Below are 14,242 nucleotides of genomic sequence, written 5' to 3'. Positions count from 1 at the left end.
TATACCCAACACACACATGACACTGTGGATCAAGCAATGTTAACTGCCTGAACTTCAGAAATGGAATGCTCCATTCATCTGGCACCCACTACTCAAATTCATTTCATTTATGTCACCTTGACATGAGCACATTGACCAAGGTTCAATTTCAATGACAAGATAATACCTCACAACTTATACAGATGTGGGGGTTCCCAAAGGGTTAACACTCCTTGATCAAGTTACCTAATGCTATCCCATAACTTCTGGCTTCTCTGTATATAAAAGGTAGTAAAGTGTTTTGAGGTAGATGTTTCCCCAAAAACAGTGGAGGTTAAGTTAAAACCTTGAAAACCGAGAAAGCTTACTGAGAGAACTGCTCAGATGAATGCAAAAACACTGGTTTCAATGCAAAAGACTCTTTTCTACTGTTCCGTTTTACCAGCACAGTTACAACCATCATAGGAGAGTCATCAAAAGAAACTACTGCTCTTAACATGAACACACAGAAACTTTATTCTTTTAGAATGAATTCAGAAATGAATAATTTTACCAAGTATGGCCCCAACTTCGTCTAGTAATTCTCTTTTTTTATAGAGCCTTGTGAGGTATTACCAGTTTTATTGAGTGATGTAAACACAGAGTCACTACTGTTCATTTATTTTGAAATACAGATTTAATTTTATAACTAACTCTCTTTCTTGTACCCCTCACTTCTCATTCTTTTACCTCTGTATGGACCTGAAATTAACAAAGTGTCCTGGACAGTCCAAGAATATCACAGAACCAGAACTCTATTACACTTTTACAAGAAAGAATGAATGAAAACCCCACAAAAAAAATCACCGGCTCAGCTGCTACAAAAAGCATTTACAATTTGTTCTACGTGCCAATGAGAGTGTTAGTACTTTGCAATGTGTCATTACTTTAACTTTTTTTTTGCTCTTATTATTTCTTGATTTTTTTCTGGTGCTTTCTGCGCTTTACTGAGTGAAATTAAACTAACAACAATTATGATGATTAATAAATATTCTCACATGATTCCTGCTCTTAAAGGTGCATTATGTAAGACCTGAGAGCGAGCGTGTGAAATGGCTACAGCAGTCCAATTTCAAAACACCACAGACCTAGTCTGCTCCACCCACCCCTCCCCGGCCACGAAAGTTACTCGGGTTGCCAAATTCAGCAGGCTGAATCTACACAATCTACATAAAATTAAGACTAGGAGGGGCAGAGAATTTAGATTACGAGCGAGAGGAGAAATACAGCAAATCTAAACTCTTCTATCACCCGGGAGCCCCGCGCTCGGCGAAGGAGCCCCGCGCTCGGCGAGTGAGCCCCCATGAGAGACAGCTCGTCCCTAGTAAGCACATCTAGTGGTGGTGATAAAGTACCTGACTGAATTAGCTAGTCAGTTAGCTTACCTGTTCAGGAGAAAAGTAGCAGCTCTGGGTCAGTCTTGTAGTTTATTTGAGCTCTAAGTCTCCACCGTTCGAACTCACTGCCAATATTCACTCTTGTTATATTCCTTCTTCGGTCACTGAGCTTTTTTTGAGACATTCTGAGGCTTTTTAAGCTGTGTAGCAGCTGAGGTTTAACTGAAACAGCTCTGCTAGCTAAGCTCCTTTGCTGCAGCACCGATCGCTGTAGTATAGTGTTACTTTGGTGGCAACCTCGGCAGGTGGAGTTAGTGTTGGAGAACGAGCAGCAGGAAGAGTCAGAGTACAAAACAAACACAAAACCCGGGACGGCCTGCACATTTAAAATAGGAATGTACTGCTGAAGCCCTGCTGACAAGAGCTGCCAGTGCTTTCACTCAACATGTTTCCTTAATATCTAATTATACTTCCTGATCATTTTATCATTTACTACTGAAAATTAGTTACATAGTTGTCCTTTAATGTTCTATTCATCTCTCACCTGAATAATCCAAATCAGTCACTCATTCAGGTTTTTTTCCTATTTGCTACCCCCCCCCCCTCCCATTTATTTACCCTAAGTCTATATCATTATATTACCCCTCCCCTCCCACGTCTGTGTCAACAATGGCTGCATATTTAAGTAGCTTAATGCTTTTATTAGAAGGGTTGTCCACAAACATTTGGACATACAGTGTAAATTGTATCTTGCTGTAAATATGAACAGGGATAAGTACACTCTGTCTGTATCATTCAGCTCTGGAAAAAAATAAGAGACCACATGAAATAACAAGTTTCTTCAAATTGAAAACCTCAGAAATATAATCAAAAAGGAAGATGGATGATCACAAGCCCTCAAACCAAGCTGATCTGCTTGAATTTTTGCATCAGGAGTGACATAAAGTTATCCAAAAGCAGTGTGTAAGACTGATGGAGGAGAACATTCCAAGATGCATGAAAACTGTGATTGAAAAACAGGGTTATTCCACCAAATATTGATTACTGAACTCTTAAAACTTTATGATCGTTAATATGAACTTGTTTTCTTTACATTATTTAAGGTCTGAAGGCTATTTGAGCCATTTCTCATCATTTTCTGTAAATAAATGCTTTTAATGACAATGTTTCTATTTGGAATTTGGGAGAAATAGTTGTATAGAATATTTGTTTATAGAATAAAACAGCAATGCTCATTTTAATCAAACATATACCTATAAATAGTAAAATCAGAGAAACTCAGACTTATACATAGTGTCAGTTCTGAGTATGCAGAGGGGTGAGTGAACCTAGAAGCCTTTTAATTCTTCTAATTATATTTTAAATGAAGTGTGACGATTACAGAATATTGGATCTCATGAATATAGAAAGCTCAATTATTCGATTGCAGACCAAGTTTTTTTTTTAATGCATACTTCCTTTTGCACAGCATGTGACAGGTGGCTGACATTTAGATAGTACCATTTATATAGGGACTCTCATACAGAGACAAAGAAATGAGGAGTTTGAAAATGGTGAAATGTGAATAATAAATGAGTGTGAAACCGGTGCAGAAATGAAACATGAAAGAACAGAGTCTTTGGCTGCATTACATTCAGCGACAACTCTATTATACTTGTGCCTCATAAACAATGCAGTAATATAAATCCAGGCGATCGACAGACTAGACCCCTTAATCCAGACAGCTGATTACGTGCACAAGGCAAAGATAACGCACTGAAAAAACAACTAATAATAGCCACAGACATGCAGTGGAGACAGTTGTACAAAGTTAATTATGTAAGGGTTTATTAGTAGATGAAATATCCCTGATATTGATATAGGAGCTATGCTTTTTAGAGCCTTTCAATGAATTACAATTTATGACTGTACTGTTTTTTTAAATCTATTTTGTTTAGTTTTATTAGTAACTTGAAAATGATAAGTTAATTGGTGACCTTAATTAATTACTTATCCGAATCATGTAACCTAACTGCCTACTTCAGTCATGCAATTTGATCAGCTATATGAAATATGATATGTTGCAATCCACTGACTGCTCAAATTCTGCTCTGTGATTGGCACCATGTAAGCCTTGCCAAATAAATCCAGTAAAGAAAATTAATTTGTTGTTTCACCCATATACAAGTATACAGTGGTGCACAATAACATGCCTCTGGGACCATGGTGCAACATAGAGCAACACTACTGTACACAAGACCACATACAGTGCAAACAATACAATACAGAGTAATAACAAAAATAACAAAAAACAGTATGCACAACCCAATATTCCTCCCACAACATCTGATTCGCTTGTACTTTCTTGCTGTTTAAATACCTTTAAATTATTAATTATTAACACCGATATAAACTTAAAAATAAAATACTGCCTTTTCTAATCTGAGCCAGTATAGCATTTTTAGTTACATACATAAATTAATAAACTCAATGTAACTATTTACACTACACAGTGAAAGAGATAAAAATTTGATGGTAAGCACTAAAAAAATGTAAGAAAATGTAAAATAATACAATTAATATATATATATATATATATATGTGTAAGTATTTGGGATATATTTAACACTTCCAAACCTCTCCTCGCAGAAGCCAAGCTTACAGTTAAAGTTAGTATCGTATATCTGCTTTATCTGATCAAGCCAGCATTAATAAAAATAAGTAAGATGCTGGTGTAGCTGAAAAAAAAAACACATTCTGCCAACACAGTGGCTGACGTTCAGACATTTCCAGATTGCATAAGACTTACTTACTGTATGTTATACTTTTTTATTTTAACAGCATTCAGAATCACACACTTTAAATATTGCAGTATCATGATGCTAACTTGCTAATTAAATATCTCAAAAATAAACAATAAGAGAAGATAGAAACTCTGGTGCTCAGTTCTCATTGCTTAAGCTGGTCAACAACAGACTTCTTTAACGGGAAAAGGTCATTTTACTAACATGCAAAACCGCAGTCATGGTTGTGGCACAGTATGCGGCTTTGACAGGCTCATTTTTCATCATGATGTCTAGTACAGATAGCTGTTCACTACTGCTGACTAAAATGAAAAAAAAAAAAAAAGAAATACTGAAAATATTTTGGATGAAAAACCTGACACAAGCAGCATTTCTTCCTCCTATGCGCTTACATGCATTTCTGCATAACTGAAAAATACACTGACATGAAATGGCATGGCATGTAAATGAACCATGATGTATTCTCTCAGGCGATGGCTTGGAAACACCCACACCTGTATAAGTTATGAGGTGTTATCTAGTGAGTGAGGTTGCACAAAAGACAACGACTCGGGTTGCACAGCAGTGCACAATAGAACTGCACAATATATCGTTTAAGCATTGCGATTGTGATGAGCGCATGGGCAATAGTCACATTGCAGGACATGCAATGTTACTTAAGGCAATTAATCAATAACAATTGATTTTTGACGCAAGAAGTAGATACACAGCGTTGTCTCTGTGTCTGTGTGAGTGACAGGCTGCTGCTGCATGAGAATTGCATGAGCTGCATGGTTTTTTTTACTGTTTTTGAGTGCTTGGCCCTGACTCAGCTCTTGATCGGTCCGGATGCAGGTGGGGGAGGGGCTGGTGAAGTCATGGGCCCTGCACATTGTTTAATATCACAATATATATCGTCCAAAAAAGAACGTCTGCAATGTAAAACTTTTTTTTCCCAATATTGTGCAGCCCTAGTACACACTAAGCAGGTCTCGCAAGCATTGCCTTGACCGCTGTACCAGAGTAACATAAATATAAATAAAATATAAATGTTATAGTAAAATGCTAAATGTCGCTTTAGATGAATCTATCTTATTTTACTGGTTTATCAATGGAATTCCTGCCTGGGGAACAGGAAACTGAACTTTAACCTGTGCAAAGCCGTGTAATAGCTATGTTACTGCTATTATCCATTGTGTTATCAAAGCGTTATCATCTAACTAATGGTGCAACTGCTTCTGAAGTGTTTATGAGATGTTTACAAAAATGACTTGGCAAAACAGGAAGGGAATATTTGGTGTGGCAATCAGTTAGTACAGGAATCCGTTACGGCATGCATTGAGCGCACTGTCTGACATTTTGCTGTCTATTAATGGGCATTAATTAATGGACACTGACCTAAAAGCTTCAAGAGGGCAAGCGGTTTAGTCAATGTGATTAAACAGGGTTGTTTTAGAGCAGTTGGGGCCTGATGTGGGAGAAAAACAACAGATTGTAATTAGCGCGCTGAAGGAAACAGTCTTCAGAGGTGTTGTCTTGAAAGGTCTCAGTTTCATTTATACCGTCGCACTGAAGCTATTAAAGTGGAGATAACTCGAGCTGAGTCACACCTCCTTTCAATGCTGTTAACTTGCTAGGAGATGCTGAGGTACTGGGTATTCTTTCAGACAGAAAATTGCTAGTATTGTAATCCTCTTTTTACATGCAAACATGCATCCTGTTGCTTTGTGTGTTGCATGCCTGGATTGTGATGGTACAAAAGGATATGAACTGGATCCATTGTATCTGTGATGCAGAGCAGGCAGCAGGGATTGTGTGTTCTGTCCTCGTCATAACCAAACCTGTTTCATCGGCATTGTTTCCCTTGTCATAATACATCAGCCTTAAAAATAACAAAAGAGCCTTTAGTTAAAAAGCAGTGTTTCTAAGATATGTCACTAAATTTAGTATGTAGATGCACATGATACGTTAACCTACATACACAGTGGAGGCATGCAGTATGTGTGTCAACAATCCCTAAAGATGGTCAGTTTTCAACATGTATGTATTTCCAAGCATTTACTGACAGCTTGGTTTGAGAAACCAACAAGCTAACAAGCCTCTACTTCTTCCAGTAATGGAAAGAAACCAGCACAGGACCACCGCTGACCAGATATTACTCAACTGGTGGATCATTCTCCTTCTTTTAACACCTCAGGGGCACAGGTGGATTGAGAACATCGATTATATATATGCTGCATACTGTGGCCATATGTTCAGAATCATCATGAATGTTCCTGTTCGTTTGTAGACTTATAGAGATGTGGCTAATAAAGACCCTAAATGTACAGGTCATTGTGACTGCTTTGGGTCCACTACTCAATGCCAGTCAGTGATTTCACTAATGTGTTATTTAGTAACGCGTTACTCTAATCTGACCAAGAGTAATCTAATGCGTTACTATTTCCAATCAAGCATCGTCTCTTTATTGCTGGAACTTGGTTGCTGTCAGCCTCAACCATGCCAAAGTAACAACAGTCAAACAAACTAACAAGCTAACAGGCTAAGGAGTCTAAGGAGTCATTCACTACGTATGTGAATGTGGGCGTAAACAGAAGTCGGGGGACGATTTAAAAACAACATGGCGGAACCCGAGCTCCTTTTGAAACGTTTGCTGCTGTCCTCAGTGGAGCATTGTTGATTCATTTTAATTCATTTAGCTGCTTCTGCTGCTCTTAGCTGTGAATGGAGTTGAGTTGGTTTGTAAAAAACTTTGCCCCGGAGACGCTTCAACGCCCCGCACTTTGGCCGCTCGCGTCACAGGTTCGCTGGTTCCAAACCAGTAAGATTGTGGGGCCAGAACAGAACTGGCTTTTCTGGCCAAGAATCTGTGATTTTGCGGTAAAGAACCGTTCGGAAACTTGGCACCAGCACCACCCTATGCCGGTGGAAAAGCACATTTACATAAAAAGTCCCAAAAGTGGAGCAAAGCTTCCAATAAAGTGAGTTTTGGCTGATGAATGTAACTAATATTTGTAAACTTGTAATCTAATTTAGTTACTTTTAAAATTAAGTAATCCATAAACCAGCTATGTTACTTTTAAAAGGGGTAATCAGTAATCAGTTATGAGATTAGTTTTCATGGGTAACTATGCCATCACTGATTACATTACATCTCATCAGTGGTGGTTCTTCTTACTGATAGATTGGGCCAAGCAGGGGTCAGCATCTTTTTTTTGCGCTCTTGCATTAAAATAAAAATAAAATAATTATTGTCTTAAACACCAACTTTTAACCCTAAAGACTAGCACACAGAATTCTGGTCACACAACAAAACAGTTTCACCTAGCTAACAGCTAATGAAAAAGTAAAGAAAATACAGTATTAAAGCTAAACTTAACAGACTTATTTGTATTTAGAATCATTCCAGCTGGTTTCTTTGCTAAATTACATATAATTTCTTTGCTAAAATACATATCATTACAAAAAAACTGTAAAAAACAGGAATGCTGAAGTCAGCTTCTTATTTGCCAGTTTCTTGTTCAAATAATCCTGTTTATCTTAAATTGGGCAGCATTTACATTCTGGCACCTCAGACACTATTTCAAGTAGAACAGAAAAAAATTCAAACATTGAGAAATAATTCATATTCAACTTTTTCACTTTCATGAAAAAGTACAGTGCCAGAGTATGATAAGTATGATGAGAGAAAAAGCAGCCATAATTGAGCTAAAGCAAAAAGCAGAGGAGAGCAAGTGTCCATTTTTATTATTTAATATTTTTTGCCTATGTTAGGACATTAGCATGTACTGAGACATATTTGCAGCCAAAACAGTAAAAGTGATGTGCTCTTAAAAGTTTGAATTTTGTTGAAAGGCGAAAATTCTTCTTAACAAGAATGCCATATATTCTCTAAACATATCTGCACATTCACACTATCAAACGGTCAATATTAGCTGCCTATCATCATAACTTGCTGGAACCCACAGCTGGAAGTCACTATTTTGTCACACCCATTTAAATTTTAAGTCATCAAATCACTAATATAAAGAGAATTATATGCTAATAATGGATATATATACACACTATACTATGCTATTAGTAGGTCATTATGAAGAAATCTAATTAGAAAAACTTGCTGTAAAATGCAGTCACTAAAAGAATACATATACAAACATTAAAAACCCTCTATCCACTAATACTACCCCATTACTCTTCTATAGTTCACTGATGTGTGGCCAACATAGTAAACTGGGTTTGGCTGATTTGATCAATGCTCCTAAATATACCACACACCATATTGTATTGGTCTTCATTATAAGTGTATGAGACAACAGCCAATGAGCTGAAAGATCACTAAAATATTTGCAGAATGGTTCAATGTAAAACTATGTGAAAATATATATTTATATAATTCTGGAAAATGTAACGACCACTTTACATTTTATAATACAGCACTGACATACTGTGTAGCACTGTATATTATTAGTACAGCCCAGAAACAAGATCACAGGAAAATTCAAATTATATTTCCTGCATTCCTAAATTCTAAGAATACATCATGTAAATGATTGACGTGAGCATGATCTTAATCAGTAGGTTGCAGACAGTGGGCAGGCAGATGCCACAACTGTGTAACACAGAAATACATAAATAAATACAGTATATTAAAATATTATGACGCAGAAATGGGTTCAGTTTCAGCATCATGTATAAACAACCTGATAAATAACCATCATGTAAATAACCAAGTTCCAAAGTCTTGATGCAAATAGAAATGTATCAGATAACCAGCAAATATATTATGACAGTGATATCACCTGTGTAATAATAATGTACACAGCAAATTTGCCAGTGTTATTAAATACTCTAAATATGTGCTTGAAGCTACACAGCTACTAACACTAGTTTTCCCCGTGTCACATTTATATTTAATTCATATTATATATTTTTCTTACATATCTCTTGGAGTGCAATAGCTCATTCTGACAGAAATCAGAGTGAGCAGAGTTTACTGTTTGTTTATTCATTATCCATTATCTGGATTTGATTGACCTGTTTTAATGCTTCTCTTTTATTAACACTCACTTAACATCTGTATACATTAGGCTACATGTGCATTAAGTGTCTTCAGTATGGTGTTTATCATTATGGATGTATTTAAGGTGCACTTAAGGAGATGTTTGTGTTGCATTGCTGGTTGCCCATTACTGATTCACATTGCAAAAAATCATGTGACTTTTTTTAGAACAAAGAAATAAGAAGCCATTAGCATATTTGCCAACCTAGAAAGGGAAGGCATTTTCCCAGTTCATCTGTGCCTAGGTCTTCTATGCATAATTTATGCTATGTGTAATGTTACTTGTGCTGCTGCTGCTGCTCTGTGGGCTTTGATGCAGGTTCATCATGCGGTGGCTGCTTCCTAAATGGGTCTAGCCACTGTAGCCCACCTGTTCAGCCTATCTTCAGCCTATCTTCATGTTTAGCAAGTGTGTGTTTCATGTCTTTTCATTGCATTTTTTAAAATATTAAACATATTGAACTACACTGATCAAAATATGCATGCATATTAACAAACATGCAAAAGATTTAAATAGTATCTACACGATGATATATATATATATATATATATATATATATATGTATATGTATATGGAATAATGCTATATAACCTGAACAGCTCAGTAAGCAGAAGCAGAGCAGTACACAGTGGATCAGTGTAATTCCAGAAGAGTGAGCTGCTGAATGAAGCTTGTGAGTTTGTGTCTGAGATGTGAAACTTGCTAAAAGTGGCGCTGATTTGCGCAGCTCGTGCTCAGTGTAATAAACCTCCCCAGAGAGCTTATTAATCAAACATATACTCACAGGTCTGTGCTGCTGCTGCTGTGTGCTGCTGTGTGTGGCTGTGCGGTCGCGCGCTGCTCCAGTGTGTACGGTCCCGTGCGCGCGGTGTCTGTGAGAGGATGATGAGGTGGGTGAATGTGTGCTGAAGGTAGGCGCGCGCTCTGCCGAGTAGCCCGGTGACGCACGCGCACCAGCGACGCACACTCTCTTTGATTCCAAAACCGAACGAAACGAAATGTATTAATGTAATATATAAAAAAATTGATAATAATAATAATAATAATAATAAAGAAAAAAACACGCTCCACACGTTTCTGAGGACTAAGTTGATATATTTTCTCTCTTATTCTCTCTCTCTCTCTCTCTCTCTTTCTCACTCTCTGCTTGCTCTTTCTTTCCTTCTGTCTCTTTTGCCCCTCACTGTATGAGAAAGACAGCTACAAAGGCTCTGGAAAAAATAAGTGTTTTTTTTTTATTTTACCAAAATGAAAACCTGTGGAATATAATCAAGAGGAAGACGGATGATCACAAGCCATCAAACCAAGCTGAACTCCTTGAAATTCTGCACCAGGTGTGGCATAAAGTTATCCAAAAGCAGTGTGTAAGCCTGGTGGAGGAGAACATGCCAAGATGCATGAAAACTGTGATTAAAAACCAGGGTTATTCCACCAAATATTGATTTCTGAACTCTTTAAACGTTATGAATATGAACTTGTTTCCTTTGCATAAGTTGAGGTCTAAAATCTCTGCATCTTCTTTGTTATTTCTCATTTACTAAATAGCAAAATCAGAGAAAATGATTCAGAAACTGAAGTGGTCTCTTAATTATTTTCCAGAGCTGTATATGAAGCGATGGAGTGGTCTTTTTTCACACAGGCTCTCTCTCTCTCTACCTCTCTCCCTCTATCTCAACCTCTCTTGCCTCTCACTGTGTGAAAAAGATAGATAGACATTATATAAGTGTTGGATAGATAGTGTGAGTAGTGGAGAGATAGTTTCCCCTATCATCTACTCGTCTACTGATTTATCTTTTTACCTTTAACACAGTCTCTCTTTATGTCACCTGCCCTCTCTTTCTTATTAGCTTTATTGGCATGACTGTAATTACATAATTACAACGATATTACCAAAGCAATACAAACAACAACAAACAGCAATAATTACAAAATAGGATAAACTTACTGATATCTATACATACAAATACTTTACACTACTTTACACTACACTACTTACAATACACATACACTACATTACTACATGTGTAATTGTAATAATTTCTTATTTTATTCATGTGGAGATATTGAACATACACTATATTGCCAAAAGTAGGGTTCCAATCACTAGCATGGTCACAAGTGTATAAAACCAAGCACCTAGACATGCAGACTGCTTCTACAAACATTAGTGAAAGAATGGGTCGCTCTCAGGAGCTCCATAGTGAATTCCAGCATTACAACGAGTCCAGTCGTGAAATTTCCTCAATACTAAATATTCCACAGCCAACTGTCAGTGATATTATAACAAACTCACTCTGTCATCTGAAAAATAAGAGAGTTTAATCACTACAGATCTCCAAACTTCATGTGGCTGTCAGATTAGCTCAAGAATATTGTTTAGACAGCTTCATGAAATGGGTTTCATGACCAAAAGCAAGGCAGGTGAGCAAATACTACACTTGACACTTGACGATAAAGTGTATTTAAGTAAACAGTACATTTATGCAACATTTTTTTCAGTGTGAGCATATCCCTGTTTAGAAAGCTGAGGTGTGCTATGCATGAGTCAAACAAAATAAGGGATTCCAGTCTGACGCTGTTGTGCCGAGAGTGACAGAGAGCATCAGTTAAACTTGAGGCATTCAGGGACTTTCACGACAACTCTGTTAAAAGTTTAAACTCTCTGCTTCTGGGAGAACTCCACCAGCAGGCGGAATTCATTACTTGGAGAGAGTGGGCGTCAGCTTTGTTACTACGGATAGTGTCATCCGCGCGGCAGAGATAGCAACATCTTCTTTCAAGAAATCTCTGATTCACGCAGAGAATGTTGCCATTTCATAGAAGTGCCATAAAAATATAATACTTAATGATCAAAGCTCAGACCTGCCACTTCCTCTACACAAACAAAAAGCTGCTGGTTAAGTACAAGCTGCATTTCAGGGGGAAAAGCGTGTCAAACCTGAGTTCAACCTTCTGATCATGTTTGTTTTGATGACTGAGGAACATTTCACCACATAAACATGTCAGTTTTCCACGGGTCTCTACACAGCATTGGTGAAGCACAAGCTTTTCTCCAGCTGCCTGTATTATTACTGACCATCGTAAAAAAAAAACACACAGAGCCAATCAGTGAAAGAAAGCAGCAGATGAGTACAGTGAGAGCTGCTTTCTAGCTTTTTATTCTGCAATAGACGGAATACAAGCTAAATGAGCACAAAATAAAAGCTTGAACAAATTGATCAACATAAAAGCAACATTTCACAGTCTGTGCAGCTCACCATTACAGCAACAAAAGGAGGACAACACTGTAAAATAATGGATGCTGAAAAGGTCAAGCTGTCACTGTGGATGGCCTTTGACTCTGGTTCTGCATGTGGCAATAACATTCTCTCAGTTGGTAAACTGTTGGTGCCACCCTCCCACATACTCTGACCATTGTGCTTCTGAAAAACTGGGGGATGTTTCCAATTAAAGAAATGGCTCCCGAATACACCCACAGCGCAGAAGCTCTCCGTCTCTCTGGGTAATCTCCTTCACTCATCTCCTCACATTCATTTGCTCTTTTCTCTGCCCCAGTTTGCTGTATTGTAAAGGTGTCAGGGTGAGTAAAGTGCTTAATTATCGAACTGTTTCCATTTCATTGTGCCTATTTCTTTACCAGTCATACTTTAATTGCTTTTCTTTGATTTACTCATTTAGTTATTCATGTAAAAATTAATCACATCACATTCAAACCACTGACAGGTGAAGAGAATAACACTGGTTATCTCCTGCAAGCGGCAGCTGTCAGTTTGATATATACTGTATTAGGTTGTAGGTGAACAGTCAGTTTTTAAAATTAAAGAATTTGAATGTCTTTGACATTGGCCAAATTATGATGGCTAAATGACTGTGGAGTCCGTACATCTCCATAACTGCAGAGTAGCAGCTTTTCTGGTATGCACAGATTAATGCCAATGACTGTAAAAAAAAATAGACACTGCGGTTCCACATTCCCTTCGGTTCAATAGAAATTAAGCCAAAATCATCTGGCATGTCGTCAAATTTCCCACTAGTAGAAGTGTAGAGATCAGAGGCACAGTAGAGATCAGAGACCCTGGCAGATTTCCATGTGGTAGACCCACCCACTTCTCCAAGGACGTGTCTCAGACCATCATCACTGAGTTTAAGGGCGTTTTCACACCAGCACTATTTGGTCCAGTTAAAATGAACTCTGGTCCGTTTGTGACTTTAGTGTGGTTCGATTGAGCAGGTGTGAAAACAGTAATCGCACTCGGGTGCAGATCAAAAGAACTCGAACTCGGTCTCAGTCTGGTCCCCAACGAACTGTGGAGTGGTTTGCTTGTGGTGAGAACGTAATCCGGTCTCGATCTGACCCAGCTATTAAATAGCTGTTAAATATAGTCCATTTCTTTGGGCTAAACTGCGGATAAGGCGCATTTTAATCTGATATATTATCCAGGTAACGCTAATTATCACAGCTGTGAACAAACGCTGTGTCCATGCACACACGGTCTGTGCTGCATTCACTGCTCACAGCCGCGTGACTCGGTTTACTATATGTACATCTGCACTGCACGTCCAAACACTGGTTAAAAGCACACCGTTTCAGCGTTCAGTGTTAAAGCACAGATATACGCGCTGGAACACAGAATCTTCTGGCTATATTTACTTTTTTCATATATTTAAATTTACTCCCACGCTAGACAGCTCTGACCAATCAGAGGTCACAACCTGCTTGTGTGGTTTATTGGTGCGCATTTTGGTGCGTTTAGGTTTATGTCTGTGTGAAATTAAACCAAACAGAGGGGGAAAACGCTTCAAGTAAACAAACTCATCATCTGATTCGGACCAGAGAAACAAACTACAGGTGTGAAAACCCCCTAAAACTCTTAAAGACTAATGTACCAGAAGCAGTAGGTGTAATGTTTCCACAGTAAATGTGCAGTTCATTTACTGTATTTTACAGCAAAAATGAGTTTTATCACAGTTTAAAATGTGAGTAAAAAGTTTCTTTTATGGAATTGCTTGTAAAACAGGTCCAGGTATGTTTGCTCGGTTTGCTACTAAGACCAACCAAAGTTAC

General features: G+C 37.8%; 1 protein-coding gene across 1 annotated transcript in view; it reads right to left on the bottom strand.

The window, feature by feature from the left end:
• Positions 1 to 10,052, bottom strand: part of htr1fa (5-hydroxytryptamine (serotonin) receptor 1Fa) — a 30,620-nt gene extending 20,568 nt beyond the window's left edge. Inside the window, exon 1 of the mRNA XM_049485069.1 lies at positions 9,962 to 10,052. The gene's annotated coding sequence lies outside the window, so the exon portion shown is untranslated. The remainder of the gene's footprint in view (positions 1 to 9,961) is intronic.
• Between the last annotated feature and the right edge of the window lie 4,190 nt (positions 10,053 to 14,242).

The sequence above is a fragment of the Astyanax mexicanus genome, chromosome 11, assembly GCF_023375975.1.
Source record: "Astyanax mexicanus isolate ESR-SI-001 chromosome 11, AstMex3_surface, whole genome shotgun sequence".
NCBI lineage: Eukaryota > Metazoa > Chordata > Actinopteri > Characiformes > Acestrorhamphidae > Astyanax > Astyanax mexicanus.
Note: the sequence above shows the minus strand (reverse complement) of the source record. Positions and strands in the feature narration are given on the sequence as shown.